This window comes from Apodemus sylvaticus, chromosome 12 (assembly GCF_947179515.1).
Source record: "Apodemus sylvaticus chromosome 12, mApoSyl1.1, whole genome shotgun sequence".
In the NCBI taxonomy this organism is placed as follows: Eukaryota; Metazoa; Chordata; class Mammalia; order Rodentia; family Muridae; genus Apodemus; species Apodemus sylvaticus.
The window spans coordinates 37,609,251-37,634,789 of NC_067483.1; the positions used below are offsets into that span (position 1 = coordinate 37,609,251).

At 48.6% G+C, this 25,539-nt stretch overlaps 1 protein-coding gene and 1 pseudogene across 1 annotated transcript in view; both read right to left on the reverse strand.

The window, feature by feature from the left end:
• Mapkapk2 (MAPK activated protein kinase 2) overlaps window positions 1–25,539 on the reverse strand; it is a 45,841-nt gene that overhangs the window by 13,944 nt on the left and 6,358 nt on the right. The window lies entirely within an intron of this gene.
• On the reverse strand, window positions 7,131–7,220 carry LOC127698034 (uncharacterized; annotated as a pseudogene).

Consider the following 25,539-nt stretch of genomic DNA (forward strand, 5'->3'; position numbering starts at 1 on the left):
GGGGAGGGGAGGGAGGGAGGGGAGGGGAGGGAGGGGAGGAGAGTAGCCCCTACAAACTGAGATTTGATACAAACACTCCAGGATTTGTGAGCATTCAAACACAACAGCTCTAATCCTGGGTCAAAAGAGAAAACCACACCAGCAGGTGGAACACATGGGAAACGGCTGAGAGGGAGACATCGGCTCCTCTTCCCACACTGTTAATAAAGATGGCCCAGATGCAGGACAGAGCTAATGTCCCCGAACACAACACACATGGCAGAGATGACACCTTCTGGTCTAAGATGGGGCGCTTGGTAATGTCTTGTCTCACCTGGCTGAAGACGGAAGCAGAGGCGCTGCGACTCTAAGCTGAGCGCCCTGACGCCCTGGGAGCGTGATGCTTCAACAGAGACCCCTAGCAAGCGCAAGGACAGCACACGGAGAGAAAGCAGAGACCTTGTGCAAATCCAACCGGGGGAGAGAGCTGCGGAGACCAGCAGTTTAGGCCAGTATTTGGACCAATATTTGGGGTGTTGAGAGAAAGCTGCAATGGAAAGAAACCGCAAAGGGAATCTGCCTGAAAGGTACAGCCAAGCCTCGACAGTGAATTCTAACACAGTAACCAGGAAGGCGGAGGCAGGAGGCCCCGCCACAAGGGGCACTATAAGGTTAACTTTTATTTGTCTAATGTAATTGTCATCTTCCCGGCTTACTGACTCTGCTAACTGAGGCCCAGTCCTGGAAGCTTCTACCTCCGTACAATCTAATTCGTGTCTAGGATGTTTTCAGCCTCTCAGACTTGCTGCTGAATATGCTCACCCTTTCTCACTCCTTCTGTACTCTGCTGGCTGCTTCAACTCAGCTCTTCCGGCTCCAACTCCTCTACAAGCTGACTGATTCAAAATGGCTTCTCTCTCCTCTCCTGAATTGCTCTGCTTGGCCTCATATAAGCTTTGGCAATATGTTCTAATCTACTGGCTCCTTCTCATTCTCTGGCTTTATCTGTGTCTATATTCTCTCTGTGTGTGTCTCTCTCTGTGTGTCTGTCTCAGTCTCTGTCTCTGTCTGTCTCTCTCTCTCTGTCTCTCTCTCCATCCTGCCTCTTTATCTGTGTCTACATTCTCTGTCTCTCTGTGTGTCTGTCTCTCTGTCTCCGTCTCTGTCTCTCTGTCTCTCTGTCTCTCTCTCTCTCTCTCTCTCTCTCTCTCTCTCTCTCTCTCTCTCTCTCTGTCTCTTTCTCCATCCTGCCTCTGTACGACTGCCCCAGTAAAGTAAACCTGCCTTCTTCTCTCCTCTCTCTGCACTGGTCTTAAGTGGATTCCCTTTCCTCTCTCTTCTCAGGAGAATCGGGCATATCTTATTCTGTCAAATCTTTCTCTGATTTATCACTTTGTCTGCCACTCAAGTAGACGTCACTTTCAAATATGAATGCTTCCTTCTACAAACCAACTCTACCTTCATGGTTTGGGATTAAAGGTGTGTACTAAGGATGTGTGTGTGTGGGTGGGTGGGTGTGTTTTCCAGCCAGAGGGATTAGAAGGGTGAGCCACACCACAACTAAAAACAAGTTTTCTTCAATAAAAATAACTCAATCTCAGGGTTCACAGTCCTATCAAATATCCTGCAATATTTCCCCTTTTTGTCTAAGCTAAAGCTACTACACAGTTTAGCTTTTTATGACAGAAACTTAAACAATCTGAATGTCCTTATGAGGACGTTGGTACAATGGCCCACCCCAACTGCAGTTTTGATCTGTCTTCAGCAAATGCTCATTTCAGATCACGGTTTTCCGTCAGCCAGTCTGCTGAGCCGCTGCCCTCAGCTGGTGTGCTGAGCTGTCCCCACAGAGGATCTGCTGTCTGTCTTTCTGCGTCTCTTCCCTCCTTGAACCAGGCCTTTCCTGTGACGCTTCCATTACTCCAATCGGATCTTTATCAGTTTTGATAGAACCAAGAGTCTTTCATAGGCAAAACCTCTTCCCCAACTTAACGCACTCCCTGACTTCCGCTCTGATGTTAAAGCATCCTTCAAGTGTACAGGTGGGTCTAATTTGCAGGCGGTTTCTATAGTCCAGTGTCTTTCAGCTGATCTTGTTCCCCTTTTCTGTCTATCAAGATACAACGAGGTCTTCATGAGTCCACACATGAACTGGACACTTAGGCATTTGCACTCCATGCCCAGCCGGGTGGGCTCCACACCAGACAGCCGGGTTTCTTGCCCATTGTCAATGGCCGTGTGTCTTGAGCCTCAGTTTTATTAGGAACCACAGCATCGCAATTAAGCAGCTCCTGTTCTTTTGTGTCTCCTGTCTTGTCTCTCAAGCTTTTGTACTACCATAGCTAATTTTTCTTGTTGTAGAGCTATTTTTCCAAGAGGAAAAATAAAAGATTGCAATTCAAAGTAGGGAGGGGTTTACTCTGGTGGTCACAACTGCAGTTTTTCAAGTGGCATTTCTATCCCCTTGACTCTTCTGACCCTTGCTCTCAAGGGACCTGAAATGGAAGTTCCCATTTTTTTAATACAGGAAGAGTCTGTTTATATAATTAAACTTGTCCTTTGGGATGGCTGTGATCTGCTCAAGATTTGCTGTCTCTCCTGCGCCGTTCTGCTTCTGAGTTTCCCAGGTCTCTCCGGGCGTCCACCTGACTTGAGGAACCGATGCTTCCTCTGGAGAAGATCCCAGGTTAAGTCTCCTCTCCTCTGTGGCGTTCAGTGTCTCCTGTCCCCTGCAGTGTTCTGTCAGAAGTCTTCTGCTTTCTGCAACATTAGTGGTTTTCTTCTTCTCTCAAGTTGGATTTTTCTTCCAACCAATTTGAGCACCAAACGTAAAATGTATCTTTCATTCTACTGGAAAGATAACAAAACCCTGCCCAACTCTAACTCTGCAGGGTTCCTTTTTTGGCAGGTTATATCTTTCCTAGGGCAAATGTCTTTTGACAACAGGAAAAGTATTTTCTTTCAATTGAAATTTTTTTAAAAAAATTGAATTTTTGAAACTAAATATACCTTTGTGGATAAATATACCTATATTCTCTTTCTCTTTACATATTTTTTTCAAGATTTAAGTGTATTTATTTGTAGATCACAAAGGACATTCACTTTGAATTTCAGCCTGTCTTTCCAAGTGGCTTTTAAATTTAAATCACTGTAATTCTTATGTGCCTGCCTGTGCCTCCCAAGCACTGGTGAACCACTACCACCTAGATATGAATTCCTTAAACATGGTATGTGATTTCTCTAGTGTGCAAACATACTAATTAGGAGCTGTATCTGAGTTTTGTCCCAGGGTAGTGGGATTAAAGGCATACAACACTACCTTGTTGGTTTTAACTCTGAAATTCAGAAAACAGCTTCTAGCGATCTGCCTGTTTCTGCTGGGGTTGAAGACATGCACTACCACTGCCCTGCTCAAATACTTTGTTAGCTCCAAATCACCTAACAGAGATTTAGAAAACAAGCTTGAACCGTAACCCTTTGAATTACCTAAAACACCTTAAATCTCTTACCTGTGGCCTTAAATACTAAACAACAAAAATATTCTTTTTATTTAAGAAGAAAACTCAAACGCTGAGGTCCAAGATGGTGTGGGTCACACGGCAATCTACAGTCTGCCATTCTGACATGGAGTCAGGACACACGTCAGTAAGTTAAGTGTGCCTCTGGGAAATTATCACTCGAAAATATTATTTTTATTTTTATTCTTCCACGCCTGATCCAATAAAAGCATGTGTTAGTCTTTATAAGTTATGAAGACTAACAAATGGCCAAGCTGTGTAAGGAACCACCACCTCTCCTTATTCAGGAGGTCTCTCCTGTTTGAATCTAAACTTTATCAATCTTGATGGTATCCACAGTTTTTCTTCTCCTGTGGAAACAAAGACAAAAACTTCTTCCCTAACATACCATATCCCAGGTTCCACCTGAGGTCGCACATCTTTAGAATATACAGGCTGGTTTAATTTAGTTTTTTTCTACTACCCAGTGTCTCTCCGAGCTCTTGTGGTCTGTTTACGGACAAACTGGACAGCCTGTAACTGTTCTTGATGATGCCTTCTAATATTTTTCTCAGAAACATTCTTTATTTTATGGTTTGTTTCTGAGGTTGGAGGAATGTGTTTTCCATTGCTGCAACAAATCACCTCCCCATAAATTCATGGCTCTATTAGCACCATGTGGCTTTAATTTCGCTCCCTGTCCTTCTGGTCCTGTACAGCCGACCTGTCTTGCCCTTTGTCTCACCTCAGACAAAGTTCCAGTCCTGGAAGGTGAGCATTTCCCTCCTGAAGAGGTCCATCCGGGAGTCAAGGTTTTGGTGAAATGGCTACATCTGTGCCTGTGTCTGCTAAGCCTTCAATGTCAATGCCATTTAATCCCTTTGGTCTCATTTACAGCAGTTTGCCAAAATACTTGTTTTTCTGGTCTCTCCTGGATTTACTTAATATATACATACAGTTATGTATATGTAACTGTATTTTATGTAACTTTATTTTATGTATATGAAGATTGTAACTGTCTTCAGACACACCAGAAGAGGGCATTGGATCCCATTAGAGATGGTTGCCAGCCACCATGTGGTTGCTGGGAATTGAACTCAGGACCTCTGGAAGAGCAGTCAGTACTCTTAATGACTGAGCCATCTCTCCAGCACCTCTCCTGAAGTTTTTGTTTTATCTACTAAAGCTGTTCTGATCTTGATTATATCCAGAGCAGTGTTGTTTTTAAAAACAGGCATTAAAACTTTTAATTGCTCTATAGATGAGTTTCTCCAAGGCTGACAGGGAATGACTGGAATTTGATGGGGGGAGGGGGCTTTGGGAGGCTCCTAGGGCATTTCCCAACGGCAAAGGATTACCAATTTGCCAATCCCTTGTGGATCTGCATTCATTAGTCCAATGCTGGGCTATACCACACCTTCTGCATACTTCAAAAGGCTGAGTGAGGCCTTCTTTTTGGATTATCTCTAGGAAAAAAAAAAAAACATTATTTCTAGACTACCTTCTCTCCAATCCCTTTTCAAATAACCTTGCTTTCCACAATTAAAACATCTGCCATTTTGATTTTCCTTGAAGCTTTTAGGAATTACTTCTCCTATCAGAGTAGCATCATAAATGTGAGCTCAAGTATCACCCCTATTTCTACTCACAGGGAACGTGAGATCCTGAAAGATGGGTCCCAAGACATAAAACCTGCCAGCAAGCCAGGCAGGGCAGAGAGGTGAGGTATCAGAAAATGAGAGCAGAGCCTCTGCTCATGAACTAGTGGCCGCTGCCAAAGTCAAAAAGGATCAGGGAGGAGGCAGCCTCCTGCTGGGAACAGAGGCAGAAACAGGGGCTGTCCATTGCTACTCTTCCCACAGGAGGGCTGAATTTCAACAGGCTAAACACGGGAAAGGAAGCAATCCGCAGTCAAAGTGCTAACAGTGTAGCAATCCGCAGTCAAAAGTGCTAGCAGTGTGCCGACTATGAGGGGACAGAGTTTACCGCCTACCTAAAGAGAAAGACCAAACAGATGGAGTGTTGTACATTCATGATCTGCGGCAAAGCCCCACGGTAGACCATCAGCGAGAGCTTCACCATCCAGCCTGGGCTCCCCGAGAAACCACCGCCAGTCACTCTCATTTCTTTCCTAAAAGAGTTACTCAATTATGCTTAGGAACCCGTTGGTGGTGTTATTTCGGGAGGTTCTGGACACTGTGAGAGGTTGAGACCTGACTGGAGAAGGCAGGTAGGTCAGGAAAGTTAAGTCCTTGGATGGAGTCTGTCACCGGTTCCCATCTTGCCAGGCCCCATAAACAGCTCTCTTTTACCACGTTCCTCAAGCCAAGGGGCCAAGTGACGCTCCTGGCCAAGTATAAGCCCCTCCTCGGGTGGTTTTCGCTGAGGTGTTTAGTCATGACAAAGCAAAAGCTAAAAACACTGGTGTTACTCACAATATGAGTCTTCTCCCACCATAGACAAGCCTTAAGTCCCCAGTACATGGCACTTGAGAGATATTCCATAAAAATCTGCTTACGGACTAACTCAGAGAATCCACCCCAAGACAACCCAAGGAATGCCATCCTTGGCTGTCTAACACTTCACCACTGAGCTGACTGAAGCCATCATCCACAGCTGTGTCGAAAAGGCAGAGAGAGAATATGGGGAGTGTTCTAGACAACGGGGTTTCTGGTTCTGTTTTTGCTTTAAGACGACGTAGTAGGAGAAAACATGAGTCAAAAATCGCCTTCCAAAGTCCTGTTAGTATTTTCAGGGAGTCACTACAACAGCAGAGGAGGAAGGAACCTGTCACAGGAGTCAGCTCCTGACACCAGGGAGTGAAGGCTCTGCCTGCCTGGGTGGACCCGGCCGGTCTGCCACCACCTGGGCAATGGCCCAAGGAGGTTCCTCTCATCCGGTCTCCAGTTCCCTTCTACACAGAATGGGACAATAATGCATCTACCTCAGGGAGGTGTTAATAAAACTGCTTAGATCTGTGCCTCCTCCAGTAAACTCACTTGTTGGATTTTGTTATTAAGCTACTTTTAAGAAAAAAAATGAAGGGTGTAAGGAATTGAGACTAAAGGCATGGTTATGAAGTTAATTCAAATACCAACTTCAACCTTGCCTGGCTTTAACCAATGACTTCACTTTTTCAATCTTCACTACCCTCAGCCACTTACTGCAGACAGTGATAGTATCTGTGTATGTATCAAATATGTATCAAAGCATGCCGTGAGTTTCTCAGTTGGAGACAACAAGAAACAGAAGCACAAACCTTCCCAGAAGCACAAACCTGCCGACCAATAACCAACTGACTGTAAAAAGATCATCACTGCCCACAGTCTTACCACACAAGGTGGCCTGTGCACCCCGGAGCTTGTGCTCCATACAATCACAATGCGAATACACCACAGAAGCTGAAATCTGAGCTGTGCTGCCGAAGACTAGTAGTAGGTGGAAGTATGCACACTAGAGTCCCACAGAGATCTGCTTTAGGAAAAGCAACAGCTTGGGCCTGTCTTCAAACTAGGCTGACCCTCTCCCCACCAAGATCACTTTATTCTGCTTCCTGATCGGCAGGAACAAATCACTCCCATTCCAGCTCTCTAAGGGGAACTAACAAACCTAACAGAGACCCGTCCTCTAGAAAGTGAAGGAGAAACAAAACTTAAAAATATGGATTGCTTCATGGCCCCTTCCTGTGCAGGGGCCATGCTAGTCTTCTCTGTATATTTCCATCCTCAGTGAATGTGGTACCACCAAACTAGACTGATGACTGCCCCACTTGGCACTCATCACTGCTTTGGGGAGCACACCGCAACTACATCTATTCAGTAAAGGCCATAATGTTGTTCATTCCTACAAAACACAGGACAACATCAACTTCTACCCTACCCCCACTCTCCCTAGTGCCCACCACAAAGATGCATCTAGTCAATGATATCACAGCTAAGAAAGGCTGATTTACACCAGAGTCCCAATAAAGCTAATTTTAGCAGCAGCCTTTTCATCAGATAGAAGCAAGGATTAAACGATACGACAGTGAACAGAATGTATGCAGTTCCTGTTTCCAGTACCGGAGGTTCGCCGTGACATCACGCTGAGTACCTTCACAGCACCGTCAGTCTGACTCTGATGACAGTGACTCATCTATAGCGCGCGCTGCCCACGGTCTGCACTGCACACACAGGAGCTGCATCCAGAGTGCCGCTGCTCAGTTCTGGGCCACTGTGAAAACTGTGCTCCTTCTCAGAAGAGAGTAACCAGGCCGTGGCCGATCTGAGGACCACAACACGGGAAATAGTCCAAAAAACTAGAGCAGCAGGCCTGACGAGACAGCCCTCAAGAGGGAGTCAAGGGCTCAAGCAGACTAAATTCTACTTTTCTCAGTAGCAGCAAGAAGCTCAACAATGATCAAGTCTTGTAAGATTTTCCTCTTCCTGGAAAAGCTGGGCGGGCTCCAAAGAGAGCCCACCATCTTAGCAAGAGGAAGTCGGTTAAGGAGTGGGCTCACCCTAATCTCAGACAGTCAGAAGACAGAGCAGCTGCCAGAGAGAAGCAGCAGCCTCCAGTACCCAGGCAATCACATGCCAGCTGCTTACCCAGGAGAAATGAAAGCACCAGGCTCACAAGAAAAAGACCTGTGCAGGAAGCTCTTAGAGTCTTATTCCTCCATTCTCATGGAAACAACCCAAAGACCCAACATAGGAGAAAAGATAAGCAAATTATCGTGCCCAGACGATGGAACAGGATTCAGCACAGGGAGTTACAGACCGCCAACATGTGCAACCATGTGGATAAACCACAGTTGGCGCATGTATACACACACACACACACACACACACACACACACACACGTACACAAGTGGAGTGGGGTATGTATGAGAGTGTGTATGTATTCATCTTGTAAAGGGGTGCCTTTTTTTTCTGACTTATTTATTTTATCCATATGAGTTCATTGTAGCTGTCTTCAGACACAGCAGAAGAGGGCATCAGATCTCAGTACAGATGGTTGTGAGTCACCATGTGGTTGCTAGGAATTGAACTCAGGACCTCTGGAAAAGCAGTCGGTGCTCTTAACCACTGCCCCATCTCTCCAGCCCCAAGGGGTGCCTACTGATACGGTTGAGAGGGGGATGAAAGAATTTACTATTTGCTAAAGTAATAAGCTTTTTTCTATAGAGACTGGGATTGTATATGGAACCCCTGTCAAGCTTCATCAAGTTAAGATTTTTGTATCTCATTGCTATTTAATTTTACCACCAAAGAAGAAGAAGAAGAAGAAGAAGAAGAAGAAGAAGAAGAAGAAGAAGAAGAAGAAGAAGAAGAAGAAGAAGAAGAAGAAGAAGAAGAAGAAGAAAAAGAAAAAAGAATAAGAGCCCTACACATTAGCAAATCCTAAACTCTGGTGCAGATGCATGCTGAAGGTATAGGGTGAAATGCGCTGGTGCCCAACCCACTCTGAAGTGTGTGTCCCTGCAAATACAGTGAACTGTCTGACAGGTCAGCGCAGCGTGGAAAGGGTGCAGAACAGTATGGTAAGTGGGGAGTGGGAGAACGAGGTGGCTGAGCAGACTGTGTTAGCCACACATCGCAGTAAGATGAAAAGAGAAAGAACGCCAGACCCAGGGCCACACAGGACGAAGAGGTGGCTGCAGGTCACAGGAGGAGAGTGTACAGGGTGCTCGTTTCAGCCCACACAAGGGTCTCTCAGGGCAAGAAGTGTGAACGGCCAGGACAACGTGGTGACACACAACTCTAGCCAGCACAAATCAGATGTGAGGTGGTGCTCAGACCTGGGATGTCATCAACTCCTGCTCCTATGGGGCCACCTGCGTCATTATGTGACAGTCAGAAACAAGCCCCACCCACTCCAGCCTTGACTGGAGAGATCAGCGCCCAGGCAGGGGTCAGAGCACACGTGCTGCCCAGCTTTGGCTGCCCAATATGTTAACATCTCTAGAAACCACTTTTCTAGATAGAAACCAAATACACAGATGTCAATTAGAGCTTCGCTCATCTCCAGCAAGCAGTTCAACACAGGCCAAAAGCAGGAGCCTGCTGCTTCACCAACGGCTCCTCAAGAACCAGCCTGAAGTCCAAGCAGCCCTTGGCTGTGGACCCTCCACTCTGCAGATGAGCCACAGCGCCTCCCTCCCCCTCCCTCCCGCCTTCCCTCTCCCTCCTTCCCTCTCTCCTTCTCTCTCTCTCTCCTTCTCTCTCTCTCTCTCTCTCTCTCTCTCTCTCTCTCTCTCTCTCTCTCTCTCTCTCTCTCTCTGTGCATGTGTGCATGCACACACACACAAAGAATATTATGGAAGCCAAAGAGAATTAAAGAAATAAATTTTATGGATGGGAAAAAACACTCCTGTTTTTCAAAAGTACAGTTTCGGTAACTTTAAGATTACCTTCTCTGTCCCCACCCCGACGTGAATCATCTAAATCTGGCCCTAAAGATAACGTGACAGACTCTGCTGAGAGATCGAAGAATACTCTGGAAAGCAGAGCAAGCTGGTGCTAACTTCAGCACTACAATTAGCTCACTGAGAAACTACAGACAAGTTCCTTCCACCGTTTTCTTCCTCGTGTGATCTGAGACATGCCTGGTGCGAGGAGAGCCTGTGGGTCTCCCCAGAAAAGCACAGGGCCCAGGGACCCCTGGCTATCGATGCCTGCGGCCAGCCAGACTCTCCATCCTTCCCCTTCTCGATTCCAGGGACCCTGAACCCTCAGGAGCTCCTGGACTCAGGATCTTAAAGGAGGGACTATACACTCCAAAGCACAACAACTGCTAGGCCATGGGTATGAGGTAAAAGAAGGTGGCTGAGTGTCCGCTCAGAGGCTATGGTGGTTTAAATGAGAGTCCTGTAGAGACTCAGGCATTTCAACACACGGTCCCCAGATGGTGGCACTGTTTGGAGAGATGACAGCCTAGCTGGAGTAGAAAACAGAAACTGGGGATCTTTAAGCATTTAAAAGCCCCACTTCCAGTGTCTTCCCTGCACTTCAAGCTGTAGTCTCTCAGTTCCTGCTCCTGCTGGCAGGCCGGCTGCTGGCTTCCATGCCTCTGGCTGCCGTGATGGGCTCTCACCCCTCTGAAACCTTAAGCCAAAATAAACTCTCCTTAACTTGCCTTTGGTCATGGTGCTTTATCATGGCAACAAAGGATAGTGGTCAAGACCTCAAAACAGGAGCCTGAAGAGCGGGGAGGAGGTCCCTCCAGTGCCTGGGGTAGGGCGAATCCTGTTCCTACCCTGGATTAACACTGCGATCCTGAGTCACCTGAAATCCTCATCACACAAAATAGCAGAATATCATCTAGATCCAAATGCAAGCAGGGCACTGAAACAGGGCTAGGCCTAAGAGGCAACAGTTAGAGGCTCTGACCAGAGGTGATGGACAGGCAGACACTACAGCATTAGGCTCAGCCACTGCCCTGCTTCCCAGCCTTCAGGGGAAGGGCCTGGATAAAGAGCTGGCACTGCCTGCCACAACCTGGAAAAAGTGAAGATTTCTAAACACAGAAAGCCCCACAAGGGGGGGGGGGGGTGAGTTTCCATCGTGACCAATCCACCCGGAAGATGTCTGAAGGTCTTCCCATTAGCAGTGATGCATCCGCAGCTGATGGGGGAGTCATCCCATACTCCTCTCATGTGTTCAGGCCTTCTCCAGCCCTCAGCCCACCTCCACCTCAGTAAGAAGGTTCCTTTCCTACCAGAGAACTACACCAGTCTTGCGGAGCCACAGGTGCTGGTCTTCCCAGATGCCCTGGAGGTTAGGAGTCTGCAGGCCCAACCCCAGTTGGCAGTAGTGGCTAACTCTGCTGCTTCTCCTATCAAAGCTGGCCTCCCCAGTCTCCTGACAAGTAGTTAGGATCAGTGAAATATAGGGCCTTTCTCCACAGGGCTTGCCCCTCACGTTTCAGTAACTGGACCTCTTATATGGTTACTTATAAGACCAGAGAACATGCCAAAGAGCTGAAAAATGAAGGGCACCCCACTTAGTCTTGCTGAAGACATACATACTAGCTCCTCTGTAAAATCTCAAGTGGGGAAAAGCAGGCTAAAACCAAGTAAACCAGTGCAACAGAGATAGGACACCTAGCCAAGCCCAAATCACGCTGAAGCCTCCCAGCAGTGCCAGCATAAAACCCCGGGAAGCAGCTGCCTCCTTGTGCCTCAGTATAGATTTTCTTAGAAACAACCACACTACGCCAAAGAGGTGGCGCACACCTTTAATCCCAGCACTCAGGAAGCAGGTGGATCTGTGAGTTCAAGGCCAACATGGCCTACAGAGTGAGATCCAGGACAGCCAGAACTGCTGCACAAAGAAACTGTCACAAAAACAAAACAGAAAGGGGAGAGGAGGGGAGGGGAGGGGAAGAAGAAATAACCAGACTCCCTGCAAGTTGCCCAGGAGGAGCCCTGAAGCCCTCAACAGCCTCTGGAAACCCTCTTGGCCTGGGTTTGTCCCATGTAAAGAATCCAGTTAGGCCTTCCAGAAATTTCTCAAGGAGCCTGACATCTATGAATCATTCATTCACCTTCAACCAATACCAACAATGCTCTAAAGACAATTCCAATCAGGACTCTGAAAAAATACAAAAAAGGGCTGGAGAGATGGCTCAGTGGATAAGAGCACCTGCTGCTCTTCCGCGGGACCTGGGTTAATTCCCGGCACACAGGTGGTAACTCAAGTCCCTGGGGATCTGATAGCCTCTTCTGGCCCCATAGCCCCAGGCATGCATGTATTTGTTACTCAGACAAAAACATAGGCAAAATATGATACATATAAAATAGAAAAATGTTTATTTTAATTAAAAAGTATTTTCAAACCTCCACAATGCTTGGTCAATCTACCTCAATGTATTTCACAATTCTGAACTGCACAATGTATGCGAACAGTTAAGTGGGTGCCTTTATCTTCTGTTGTTCAAAGCCAGCGAGGATGGGAGAAAACCTCCAAGTCACCTGCTTCTTCCTAGCCGTTCCCTCAAGGGTCAGTATAGCTGCCTGGCATTGTAGTCAGAAAAGAATGCAGAGAGATAAAAGCAGGCTAAATCTCACTCCTCCCATGGCCAGGATTAGCAAGCAGCTGCCTAAGGACCCCCAGCCCCTCCTTTCCCTAATACCAAGAAGCTCTGGGCAGCCTGAGCCTCTAGCAGGAGTGTCTGCCAACTGCTCATTCACCCCCACACTGCAAACTGCACTTCCCAGGCTCGACAGATGTAGCTGCTATTCACTGCTTCCAAGGCAGGACAAAGCTTCCCCAGAAATACAAAGCAAAGGGCTTTAGGCAGAGCCACCTTTATCAGAAGCCACCTGCCGGATCCCTCATCCACCATGACCCCTCCCCACAGCACACACGCACACACACATACACATGCGCACACACAACACACAGTTTTCAAACCTCTGCAGCAGGTGTTAGCTCAGTTCAGGTGACTTTCTCAGAATCACTAGGCAGTTCTCTCAGAAAGGGAGTATTTATTGTTACTTCTCAGATAGTAGGCCATAGGATGCTAATGTGTACAGACGAGAAAAAGACAGAGACAGACACAGAGACACGGAGGGAAACAGAGACACAGAGATGAAAGAGACAGAGACAGGGATAGGGAGAAAGACAGAGAGACAGAAAGACAGAGAGACAAAGACCTTTATGTCCAAATCACAAAGTATAACCACTTCTGTTACTGAGCACCTCTCAGGCTCTTTAATGCGGCAACAACATTTGCGGGATGTCTCCCGCCTCGGACACTCAGGATTTGCTTCAGAGTTCCTCCACTCGTCAGCTCCTCAGCTGGTCCCCAGATTACATCCTCCATTATCTGAGAGAGGAAGGGCCTGGCTTACCTTTCCTTCTCTATGACTTCAGCATGAGGGAGTGGATGCGCGCGCGTGTGTGCACACACACACACACACACACACACACACAGCACCTTTGCTATTTGGGTTCAGTGGTGATGGTACTTCTGCAGGGACCATTAAAAACTAGGAAGATAGACAAAATATATACATCACTCACGTCACATCAGTTTGTTTTTATTTTATCTATATGAGTGTTTGTGTAATTTGTTTACACACACACACACACACACACACACACACACACACGAGTGTTTTGTCTGCATGTTTTGTCTCTAAGTGCAACACATGAGCGTAATACCCAAGGTGGCCAGAAGGTGTCAGAGTCCCTGGAACTGGAGCTTCAGACTGTTATAAGTGGCCAGGAAACAAACCCAGGTCCTCTGCAAGAGCAACAAGTGACCTTAAGCACTGAGCTGTTTCCCCAGCCCTGAGCCAGCTAGTTTTATTCCCTCATGAAGTCTTCCCTGTCACAACCCTCTCCGGCCACCTTATATCGTCAGAGCACCTGGTGGCTGCACTCTACATACAGAGCTATGGTGGAAGCCATAACACCACAGTTATCCCACGATCTAGGTGAGCTCAGCCACCAGAGCCTCTAATTCCAGCAGAGAAACCTGAAAGGAGCAGGAGGAAGACCACAGACCCTGACAGTAAGGATTCCTGGGTACTTCTCACCCAACATCCTATTAAGAACCAGATAAACAATGGCATATAGAGAGGGACACACCCAGGCACAGGCAGGGACACACACTCAGACACAGGCAGGGACACACACTCAGACACAGGCAGGGACACACACTCAGGCACAGGCAGGGACACACACTCAGGCACAGGCAGGGACACACACTCAGACACAGGCAGGGACACACACTCAGACACAGGCAGGGACACACACTCAGACACAGGCAGGGACACACACTCAGACACAGGCAGGGACACACACTCAGACACAGGCAGGGACACACACTCAGACACAGGCAGGGACACACACTCAGACACAGGCAGGGACACACACTCAGACACAGGCAGGGACACAGTCAGACACAGGCAGGGACACAGTCAGACGCAGGCAAGGACACACACTCAGACACAGGCAGGGACACAGTCAGACACAGGCAGGGACACACACTCAGACACAAGCAGGGACACAGGCAGACGCAGGCAAGGACACACACTCAGACACAGGCAGGGACACAGTCAGACACAGGCAAGGACACACACTCAGACACAGGCAGGGACACAGTCAGACACAGGCAGGGACACACACTCAGACACAGGCAGGGACACAGTCAGATATAAGCAGGGACACACACTCAGACACAGGCAGGGACAAAGTCAGACACAGGCAGGGACACAGTCAGACGTAGGCAAGGACACACACTCAGACACAGGCAGGGACACACACTCAGACACAAGCAGGGACACAGGCAGACGCAGGCAAGGACACACACTCAGACACAGGCAGGGACACACACTCAGACACAAGCAGGGACACAGGCAGACGGAGGCAAGGACACACACTCAGACACAGGCAGGGACACAGTCAGACACAGGCAGGGACACACACTCAGATGCAAGCAGGTCACCACCATTGCTCAAAACCTTCATGTTCAAATTACACATCTCAAATTTTCTTCAAACTTGGAAACAGCATTCCTTACTCCCCCGAGGGAAACTCTTTATTAAACAGATCCCAACCTTGGGTGGGGGAAAACACAGCACTTAAACCTTGGGATGGACTTACAGAAAATAAGCCTCTGGCCACCTCTGCCTTCTTGAGGTGTAGACTTTCTACTTCACTCACAACAAAGCTGACCTTGAAAGATATCTCCTGATCTGTGTGGTTGAGCACAAACAGTTGCATGCAAAAGTGTACACACACACACACACACACATTTGAGCACTCTCACATACTACCCAACACACAGGAGACCTCTCACAAGCTAACTGCTCTTCTCTGAAAGTTCAGGCTATTCCTGGCACATGTGTTTCTCAGAACACCTTTGACAGAGCTACTGGCTGTGGTTAGTGTCTGGGCACCATCAAGAGGCCGGGGAATTCCTCCAGCTCTGTGCATCCTGGAAGGGAGGAAGCCCTACATCAGACTCCCTCCGTCATCTCAGTCGCACCAGAAAAAAAATGCATGGGCTATCACCAAGCAGTACTGAAGGAACACTACTGAAAATAAAATTGCAGGGCTGGATGGCTCAGTGGTTAGGAGCACTGGCCACTCTTCCAGAGGGCCTAGGTTGGATTCCCAGCATCCATACTTGATGGCTCACAACCATCTGTAACTCCAGTTCCAGGGAATCTAACACCCTCTTCTGGCCTCCACAGGCACAAGGCATGTACTACCATACACACAGACAATAATACAAACACAGAATACTCATAATAATAACAACAGAGACACTCAACAACTAGTGCAGCCTGGGAGACACTGGGTTTGAAGGGAGCGCTGACAGCCTTTCTTCCCCACTCCCCAGGCAGGTCAGCCCAGAGAACAAACCCAAGGTCCCTGCCAGCTCCTCCTCGCACCTTCCAGACTCTTCCCCCTACTCTTGCCAAGGCCATGGCAAACTCTCTGGCTTTACCCATTTCTCACCACGGTAGCTGGGGAGGGCTACGTTAACAGTGGCTGCTGCTGAGGCTAGGGCTTAGACTCTTGACTTACAACACTTTTTTGTTTAAATACCAGCTTTGCCTCTGAAGCAGCCAAGCCTTGGACGCCACGTGCTGATCATCAGCGGCTAAACACCACTTTCTCACTGGAGCTGCTGCTGAGGGTGAGGAGACTGCTGTGGGGCAAAGGCTCCTGCTCTCCTCAAAGCCTCTTCAAAACTCCCAAAAGAACAAAGGCAAAACTACGGATCCTCTCCTGCCCTATCACTGCGCCTTGAGGAGCTCTGGGCACTGGGCCTGCATGTGGGAATACCAAACAGCGAGCACACTAATCGTCCCGTGGAGCCCAGCTAGCTGAGAGCAGGTGGGAGGACAGGAATTCAAGCCTGTGCAACCACGATCCACTGCCACTGGTCCATCCACAGTTGGGTTTGCCTGGCAGGGTGGACTTTGGGCAAGTGAGATCTTGTCTGAGTCTCAGAAGATGGACAAAGCCCCAGTAAGAAGACTACAGAGGGATCATCATGTAGAAGGCACCACGACAAAAAGAGGATCTGCGTGTGCAGCAGGGAGGGGACTGCCTAGAAGACTGATGGTGCAAAGAGAGATCAACCCAGCTCTCTGTGATACCAGATCAGGGGCTTTGTGCTTAGGGAGTAGGGGCATCTATGAAGATCTCTAAACAGAAGCCACATGGATGGCTGAGTCCCTCAAGGTCTCGGAAGGAAGTGGCTGGGCATCCTTGAATGCCTCAGCCTCGCAGAGTGACAACAGCGGGAGAGAACACAGAAAGGGGAAAAGGGACCTGTGACCATTCCAGCTGGACCCTCCCAGGGATGCAGACCTCTCCTCAGTCTCTCGGCCAGGCCTGACAGCAAAAAGAATCCTGGGAATGCTGCTGCATTTCCCCAGAGCCCCCAGCTACTGAGGCTCCCTGAAAATGTGTCTGCGGTATGCTAACCCACTGGCTGAGACTAAACACAGGCAAGGGGTGATACACTCTGCTATGGGTCTGAAGAAGATTAAGAGGGCCAAAGGATTTTTACAAGATCAAGAACAAAATTTTTACCCAACAGTTATTACATTATTTTTTTAATATGTAAGGTTTTCTTGAAAAAGTACAAAGCTCCTGTCACCAAAGAATTTAAAAATTGGCTAGACAGATGGATGGTTGCCAGACTTGGGCAATTCTCATTTGAAAATAGTCTAAAAATACGCATTCTTAGTCAGGGAAGATGATACAGAAAAATAATAATAATGACATATCTTATGAAAACGCTCATTAGGCCAGCAAGATGGCTCAGCATGTAAAGGCACCTTCTGTGCAAGCCTGAGGACCAGAGCTCAGCCCAAGGCTCCACAAAACACCAGAGAACTGCCCAGAAACTGCACCTTCAAATGTCACCCACACATGAATCTGATGGTCAGACTGGGTTAGGGGCCACAAGGCTCGATGAGTATCGCTATGAGGGGATATTATCTGAAACAAACCAACTAACTATTTTGAAAAGATCCTTTTATAAATGATTGGTTTCTAGCTGCCCTTCCCCAAGTCCCCTCCATGTGCAGATGAGTCTGGATATAGAATGACTGTATCCAGACAATGTTCTGTCTGACAGAATGTCCTCCACTTGTGCTGCATAATCCAGCAGCCAGCAGCCGACTCCTGGGCCCTGCAAATGGAGATAGGGCTTATTTCATTTCAATTTAGAGCTGTTCTCATATTGGCCAGAGAGGTTTCTTCAGAATAGGATTTATGTAACTCAACTATGGAATCCAGGGGTCAAAATTCTGACCCAACCCCTTCTACTCCTTTCCAGCCTGAAGACAGGATGATTAAGTCCAACAAAACCAACAAGAGAAGAGAAATCTTAATTTCCCAGGGCTTGAAGTACAAGAAACAAAGAGCCTAAACAAAGGCTCTCACCACGAGGACTTTTACTTTGTTCTCCCTAGAAAGACAACTCATTCAACATCTGTCCTGGGCCGCTCAACATCCTACCAGCAAGGAGCCCTCATTCCGAAGGATGACCCAGAACAGCCTCAGAGGACCAAGGCTGGGACCTCAAGGCTAGGTTGCACTGGAATTCTGGGGTGGTGCTGAAGTAAAGAAAGCTAAGACAAAGGAAAGTAATCTGAGTAAAGAAATAAAGGAAGTCAGTTAAGTTCTCCACTTTTCCAAGTCTCACAAAGTCTTCATCATGAAAATATATCATCTCTACATTTCCAAATACAGCTGGACTCCTGCCCAGCTCCAGTCCAGAGGCCAAAATCAAACACGAGCAAATTCCACATTGCCATGAGTGACTGGTGATGTTTGATCCCTGCCTCACACACTGATACGCACACAGTCCACACCTACCAAGAAGGTGGTCATCGGAGTTGAGAAACAATAGCTACTTCGACCTTATAAACTACCACGTGAGCCCAGGCGGCAGAAAGGGTGGGTGGGTGTCAGGGCCCACGTGTTCCACTCAAACAGCCCTCAACATCCCAGGAGAGCCAACCACCTTCCGAGAGCGAGTGCATGAACAGACACGTGGAGAGCAGAGATAGAAGCCTTCTCAAGATCCTGAGGCCGAGTCATGGCTACTTCCCTCTCTAGAGACACAGCTGGCCTGCTGCAAGGACAAGCTCTCGGGGGAGGACAGACAGTGTAGACAGGAAAGAAGGTCCTAAGAAGACTACATAAGAAAAAGAGAGGTGGAGGCAGACAACGGACAATAAACCATCCAGCTACACACTTTTTTTGAGGCTTACTGGAAGATGGGTTTTTTCCTACTTCTTACTCTATAAAAAGAAAAAGAAAATGTTGCAACTTCCTTTGTCATGGCACGTGCTTAGGAAAAAAACAGGCCTAGCCCATTGCTTCACTTTCTCAACTGCATTAACGGCCCGACCTTCCTTCCCCAGCCCTGCCCTCTGCTCCACGGCTGAGGTGACCAGAGCTGGGCCTCCACCATACATATATGCCTAGTGATGACTATGACATGGAGGACTCTGAGGCCCACGGAGGGAGGAAACCCTTCACTGCTGCAGCTCCAGCCCAGCTCTCGGTAGGGCTCTCACTCCTATCCAGCGCTTTGGAACAGTCAATTAACAGAAGCATTCTCTCCTTGATCAAACAAAGGGAGCAGCCTGCAGTCCCAGCCCTTCCTAGAGGCCAGCTGCTGTCTACAGACAGCCCGTACCCTCCACACAGTGCGTCACATGGGTGTCCACGCAGTGACCTGGGCTGCACCATAAAGTGGGGAGCCCACCCTTGTGGCTCTGTTTCCTTTCCTGGTCTCCCGTCTAGCACCCGCTCCCTGACCCTTCCACTGATTCATCAATAAAATTATCAGACCAGAGGAGGATCTAGATTGGAGGTAGACTGGGGTGCCCGTGCTTTTTCCTCATTGATTTTTATACTTGCTGTATAAAACTGTAAACTCCAAAGACAAAAGCCATGAACCACCCTTATCATTACAGCGATTTATACAAATAAGCACTCATGAATATTAAAAACATAACATTGGTTGCTAGGTCACCCATGTTCTGAATTATAATGGGACCATGGAAGAACTCTTCAGAGGCAAAACTAGGAACCACAAAAGGACGAGGTCTTAGTTAGGCACTCTCAGAGCCCAGCAAGGTAGTCCATACTAGCTGTCTCAGCACCCAGGATGTCAAAGCAGAAAGACCATAGCTCTGAGGGTAGCTCAAGCTACACAGTGAAACCCTGTCTCAAGACAGAAAAAGGGAGGGAAAAGGTTAGAGTTAGGCATATCTGTCATCTACTGCTTCTGGCCTGGGCTCTTCCTTCTGCCTGATATATCCTCTTCTACCACATCCATGTGAGATTCACCCATGAGTCACCTCCTTCAGGAAGCTGTCCTAACCCGCCAACTAAAACTAAACACCAGGCTGGAGAGAGAGCTCAGCTGTTAAGAGCACTCACTGCTCTTCCAAAGGACCTGGAACTCCCAACATGGAGGACTTACAACCGCCAGGAACTCCCGTCCTGGAGGCCCCGACCCCCTCTATGTGAGCACCACATGTAAATGGTGCATGGTCATATAGGCAGACAAAATGTCCATATATACGAAAATAAGTTTTAAACATTACTATGAATATAAGCAACAGAACACCACACACAAAGAGACACACAGTCAGAGAAGTGCCGAGTTCTGGCACTTCAGATCCTCTTGCCTTTTTATTTTCTACTCTGTACTAATATCTGACGAGGTGTATCATTTAATTAGTGTGCTCCATCTTTCCCTACAGGAATAAAAGCCCCCTGCAGATAAGATTGGTTTTTGTCTGTTTTATAAGCTGATATATCCCCAGAACCTAAAATAATGCTTAGCACTTGGTATTCAATAACTGATAATGAGTTAATTATTCTGAACATCTTTCCTCTTCTGTAAAAGACTGACTTGCTTTGTGGTACCGCTGCAAGGACTGACAAGGGTGTACACAGCATCAGCTGCAGTGTTTCGTCTGTCACACCTGCTCCATAAGAACTTGTTATTAATCCAGGAGCCCCCGGTGCAGCTGAGCTTCCCACAGAGGTCTGAATGACAGAAGGGTGATATGAATCAAAGCCAGCATGTGGCTCTGATGTAGCCAAGGGAGGCTACAAAAGTAGTTCTTGGCACTGCTAATTTCCTTTTTCTTACTTACATCTTATGGAGGTGGGGGTAAGACACGCACATGCCACAGCACACATATAGGGCCTGATGATCAAACTTAGGTCAGGCTTAGCAGGGAGCCCAGTGAGCCATCTCACCAAACCTAACTAATTCAGTTATTCTGGACCTTGGGCGGATGGGGAGAATGGATGATTACCCCAAAGCACGCGCGCGCGCGCACACACACACACACACACTCCATCTTGCCACCTCCAACCCCCTCTCATCTCACAGCAGAGATGCAGATGAGGTGTAAACCCAAGGGGTGACAAAGGTCACTTTCCCATTCCAGGCTAATGCAGACATCTGGGGCCCCTGATGGCCAGTCAGCAGGGAAGACAGGAGGAGTCATGGGGGAAAGCAAACATTTACAAACACTGGGTGAGTGAGTAAAACTACTACAGCCAAGAGGAGGATAAACTAACCCTGGCTGCAGCAGCAACAACAACTCTGGCTGAGACAGGCTCCCTGGGTAGCTCGCTCCACACTTCTTTCGCTGAACCAAGTCACTTTCCCAGCACTAGTTTGTAGTAACAATGATGGAGAGGCTCTCAGTGCACAAGTGTTGCTAAGTCAAGTCTGAGCCTTCTGATTTTCAGAGAAACCGAGGGAAATGCAAACGTGCCCTAGGACCTGCTCAGGGCCACAATGGTAGGGCTGGAAAGCAGGTCTCTTGGGTTCTATGTCCTATGCAAGCTTCAGGACATGGGAGATAAGTGGCCCCATGAGATTGAAAGCTCTGACATCAGACCTGGCAGTGTGACGCTCACCGCTGCTGTCTTGCGACACACAGGCACAAGGCCAGCGGACAGAAAACACTGGTCTGCGTCGATGTCCCTGCTGCTGGTCTAGAGCTAGCCAAGAACTGTAGGGAAGTTGACACACTTCACACGTATGACAGGAGGGTCTTCTTCACAGAGAAGACAGTGAGGGAAGCCCCTACAGCAGCAAGAGGGGAGGGCTAAGCATTAGCTCTTGTAATTCCCGTGTTAAGAATAAAAATGCCACCAAGGGAAACACAAGGCACCTCCTTGAATCAGAAGAGCGGAGTGGATGGAGGAGGAGTCACTGGAGCGGCTGCCAGGAGACAGCGGGTTCACACTGACAGCGGAGGGCTTTGCTGTGCCCCCAGCTTACTCTCGGGGCCAGCCAGCACTGCCCCGTCCGAGTGCAGTGCGACCACTAATCCAATCCTGAATTTTGTTTTTAATGAGAGCACCAAGTCACTATGCTGAGATAAGAGGATATGGTTAGTGAGAGGGGTCAGTAGATAAAGGTGTCCGCTGACAAACCCCACGACGTGAGCTCAGCCCAAGGAACAGAGAAGGTAGAAGGAAATCACCTCAGGCACACACATGCATGAATATAATACACTAAGTAAATGAGTGCTTTATAAATTAAAAAAGAAGAAGATGATATATTTTTTTAAAAAAAAATGTAGGTTCCCAAGGAATTAACTACCTAATCTAGTACCGAACCAAACATTTGCCCATGGAGAAATAAATGCACTTAAGATGTTTAGTGATGCCGGGTGGTGGTGGTGCACGCCTGTAATCCCAGCACTCTGGGAGGCAGAGGCAGGCGGATTTCTGAGTTCGAGGCCAGCCTGGACTACAGAGTGAGTTCCAGGACAGCCAGGGCTACACAGAGAAACCCTGTCTCGAAAAAAAACCAAATCCAAAAAACAAAAATCAAACAAACAAACAAAAAAAGATGTTTAGTAACAGTTAAGGGTCGCTTCCATTTGACAGGAAGGGTTACATTTTTCTCTCCTTCCTTTTGTGGGGCAGAAGGAGCAGGGAAGAGTTCTAGGGATGGAACCCTTTGCATACATGTAAGCGATGCCCCTGCTTCAGGACTCACTTGGGTATGAAAGACTTCATGAAAGACCAGCCTTTGTAGGGTACAGAAAAAGCCACAGTCAGAAGAGGAAAGGGGCAGCGGGAGGACAAGGAAGACACAGAGATGGGTGCAAAGGGATGGAAAGAGAGGATAAAACAAGTTCAAATTCAAGCATGAGGGGCTGCTCAGACCCGGACCTGGGAAGCATCTGCCTAAGTTGTCGTAACAGGCAGGCAGAAGGGGCCAACGGGGAAGCTGTAAGATCACAGCCGGACTGCAGACAAACTGACCCACGAAGCACAGCGCTGGGAGAGACCCCATTCCACGACTGACTGGCCTCGGCCCTGGCCTCCGTACTGTACAGTCCCCGTGCTCCTCGTCATTTCTCTCTATTGCTTCTTGTCTACCTCACCGCAACACAATCTCGTTTCCTTTCAAAGAATCTGAGCCAAGGTGACCAAGTCCATGACATGACCGAGTGTGAGAGCCAGGTGGGGAATGCAGTCACTCCTTTCTAACAGCACAGAGGCAGGGAGAGAGCAGAGAGCAGATGAGGCCTCTGAGCTTCCCCGGCCTGCTCTGCGGGACAGCACCGTGGTTGTGAGCCTAGCAGTCTGGGGAGAATAGCAAGTGTTCCGTTGGAAGTTAACAAAAGATTACAGTACATTTTGCTCTCACTGTGCCCTAGACGCCAGTAGGAAAGGCATGAGATCCCCCTTAGTAGCCTAGCCTCTCCAGGGCATGGGTGGTCCCCACCAGTCCACCTGCATTCCTAAGATGCTCTGAGTTCCCTCCGCACATGGCCCTGGCCATCCTCCGCTCCCTCACTGCAAAGAGAACTCTACAGATGCTAAGCATGGCCCGCAATCCGCAGACTCTCCACTTCCTCTCTTCCCTCCCCAGCTCCTGCAAAGCCTGCTGCTCCTTAGCAGACTATTAGCTTTCTCCTGAGAACTAGAGGCTAAGGATGAAGGCTTCGATGGAAAAGAGAGAAAGCCTGCTATTCTGAGGACAGGGGCCCCTTCTGTCTCAGTTAAAAATAAAACTCTTACCAACTCTATACCCAGCTCCTCCCATCAAGAGGCTAAGGGGTTGATGTAGAATAAATGAGGCCCTGGGGACAATAAACCAGAGAGGACAGGTAGTTAACTCGCTGAGGCAGAGGACTTCCCAAGCCCTGTCTCTTGACTCCTGACACCCATCCCACAGACCCTTGCCCCTCAGATACACCTTGATTCCAGGAAACAGACACCAAAGACGGTTCTGAGCCATGGCTTCTATCAACACCTGTCCCAGGACTGGAACTCTCAGATGGGAATGAAGGAGATGTCCCGCCCATGGTCCCAAGCTAAGAGACATTCTACCCCACAGCTTCCACAGAAGCTCCAGCACTTAGAGAGAGAGGGCACACCTAGATGACACCTGCCGCAGCAGTGAGGACAGAAAACGTCTTCTGTCCTCGGTGTCCTTAGGTGGCTGAGCTAGGAGGCCCTGGCCCACCTCAGCAAGGAGTTCTCAGAAGGCCAGGGCCCAGTTACTCCTGGAAGTCAATATAATGAGGTCATACTTCAGGATGTGGTAACATGAGGCCACACACTGTGAGGTGGAGAGTGGAACTTAGGAATAGGGCAAGAGGACAAAGACGCAGCAAACTCAGTGCCCGGCCAGACAGGACAGGCACTGGGGCAGACTCATGCCCACTGGCAAGAGGTAAGAAGCGGCAGGCAAGCACAGCCGAAGGCCTAACCATCAAAGAGCCTGCCTGCCTGCCTGCCTCTCTGCCTTCTCCTGCCCGGGGAAGGGCCAGGCAGCCCTTGGAGCCTGTATCAGAGTAAATGGAGACACGCGGAGAAGCCACCTCTTACCTCCCTCAGGACGGAGATTTGCCCCAACTACCCCCCAAGCTCAGGCTGGAAGAGAGAGGGCACAAAGGAGGGCACAGGTGAAAATGAGATAAACAGTTCAGTGTGTGGTGTGGCAAGAAGACCTGGGGCAGACACCAGGGCCTGGGCACGAAGAGAGAAGTGCAGCGTGGCCAGTTTATTTTTAGACACTGCGACAGAGGTTGCGTATCAGTCCTGGCCTGAGGCGGGAGGCCAGGCTGTAAACGGCCAGTGTGGTCTGGAAGGCTCCTAATAACAGATAGTCAAAATGCCATCAAAGGGACCAACTCTGTCACCTGTCCTGAGGCAGAGGGAGGGCAAGAAGCTCCAAGAGAAGCCACCGAGGTCAGCGGAGGCCTAGGCCAGGGGAGTCCTCGGGTTCCCGCTCCTTCCCTAGATAAAAGATAGGTTACCTCTGCTTCAGTCAGGAAGGCCCACCTAGGAGCGGAACAAGAAAGGTGCCAACAGCGGAGCTGCCTCCTGTCTCCGAGGCAGAAGCTTACACAGATGCCCAGAACTGCTACCTGCAGCCACCGCTCTCCTCCCAGAGGAGTCCAAATTGGCACTAGTCAGGAGATGCCTGAAGCCACCCCTCAAGAGTAAGATGCCCTTTCATGTGACCCTTCTGGAGAGCTCAAGGTCCCAGTGATATAAACATGTAGCTTTTCCGATCTTAAAGGGGAACATCCCACACAAATAGAGGTTGACCTTGAGCTAAGTCCCAAGCTCTACCACCTCCCAGCTGGCATACGGAGGTGTTTACTGGACCACAGAATAAAGTCTCCAAGAATACGACAATGCCAGAGGCCAAGCCCAACCTCATGATCCTTTTCCTCTCTACCTCATCCTCCCAACGAACCAGGACAGCCTAGAACACAGGATCCCACATACACACTGAACCACGGGAAGGAGAAGGCAGTCTCCTCCAGATGTGTCCTCTCCACTCCTTCCTGAACGGCCAGCCCTCTCTGAAGGCCAGTGGACCAGCTCAGAAATCCTAACATCCTCATCGACTCTGGCTCAGAGTAACCCTTGCCCATTACAGAGACTGCGGCTGAATTAAAAGGCACTTGTTTGAGTAAATGATGTCTAATGCCAAGACAAACACTGCCCAGCAGTAACAGCATGGCTGCAATTCAGTCATACTTACCCCAAGTCAGGTGCCCCAATGTAGGGCACAGCCTAAACAGCT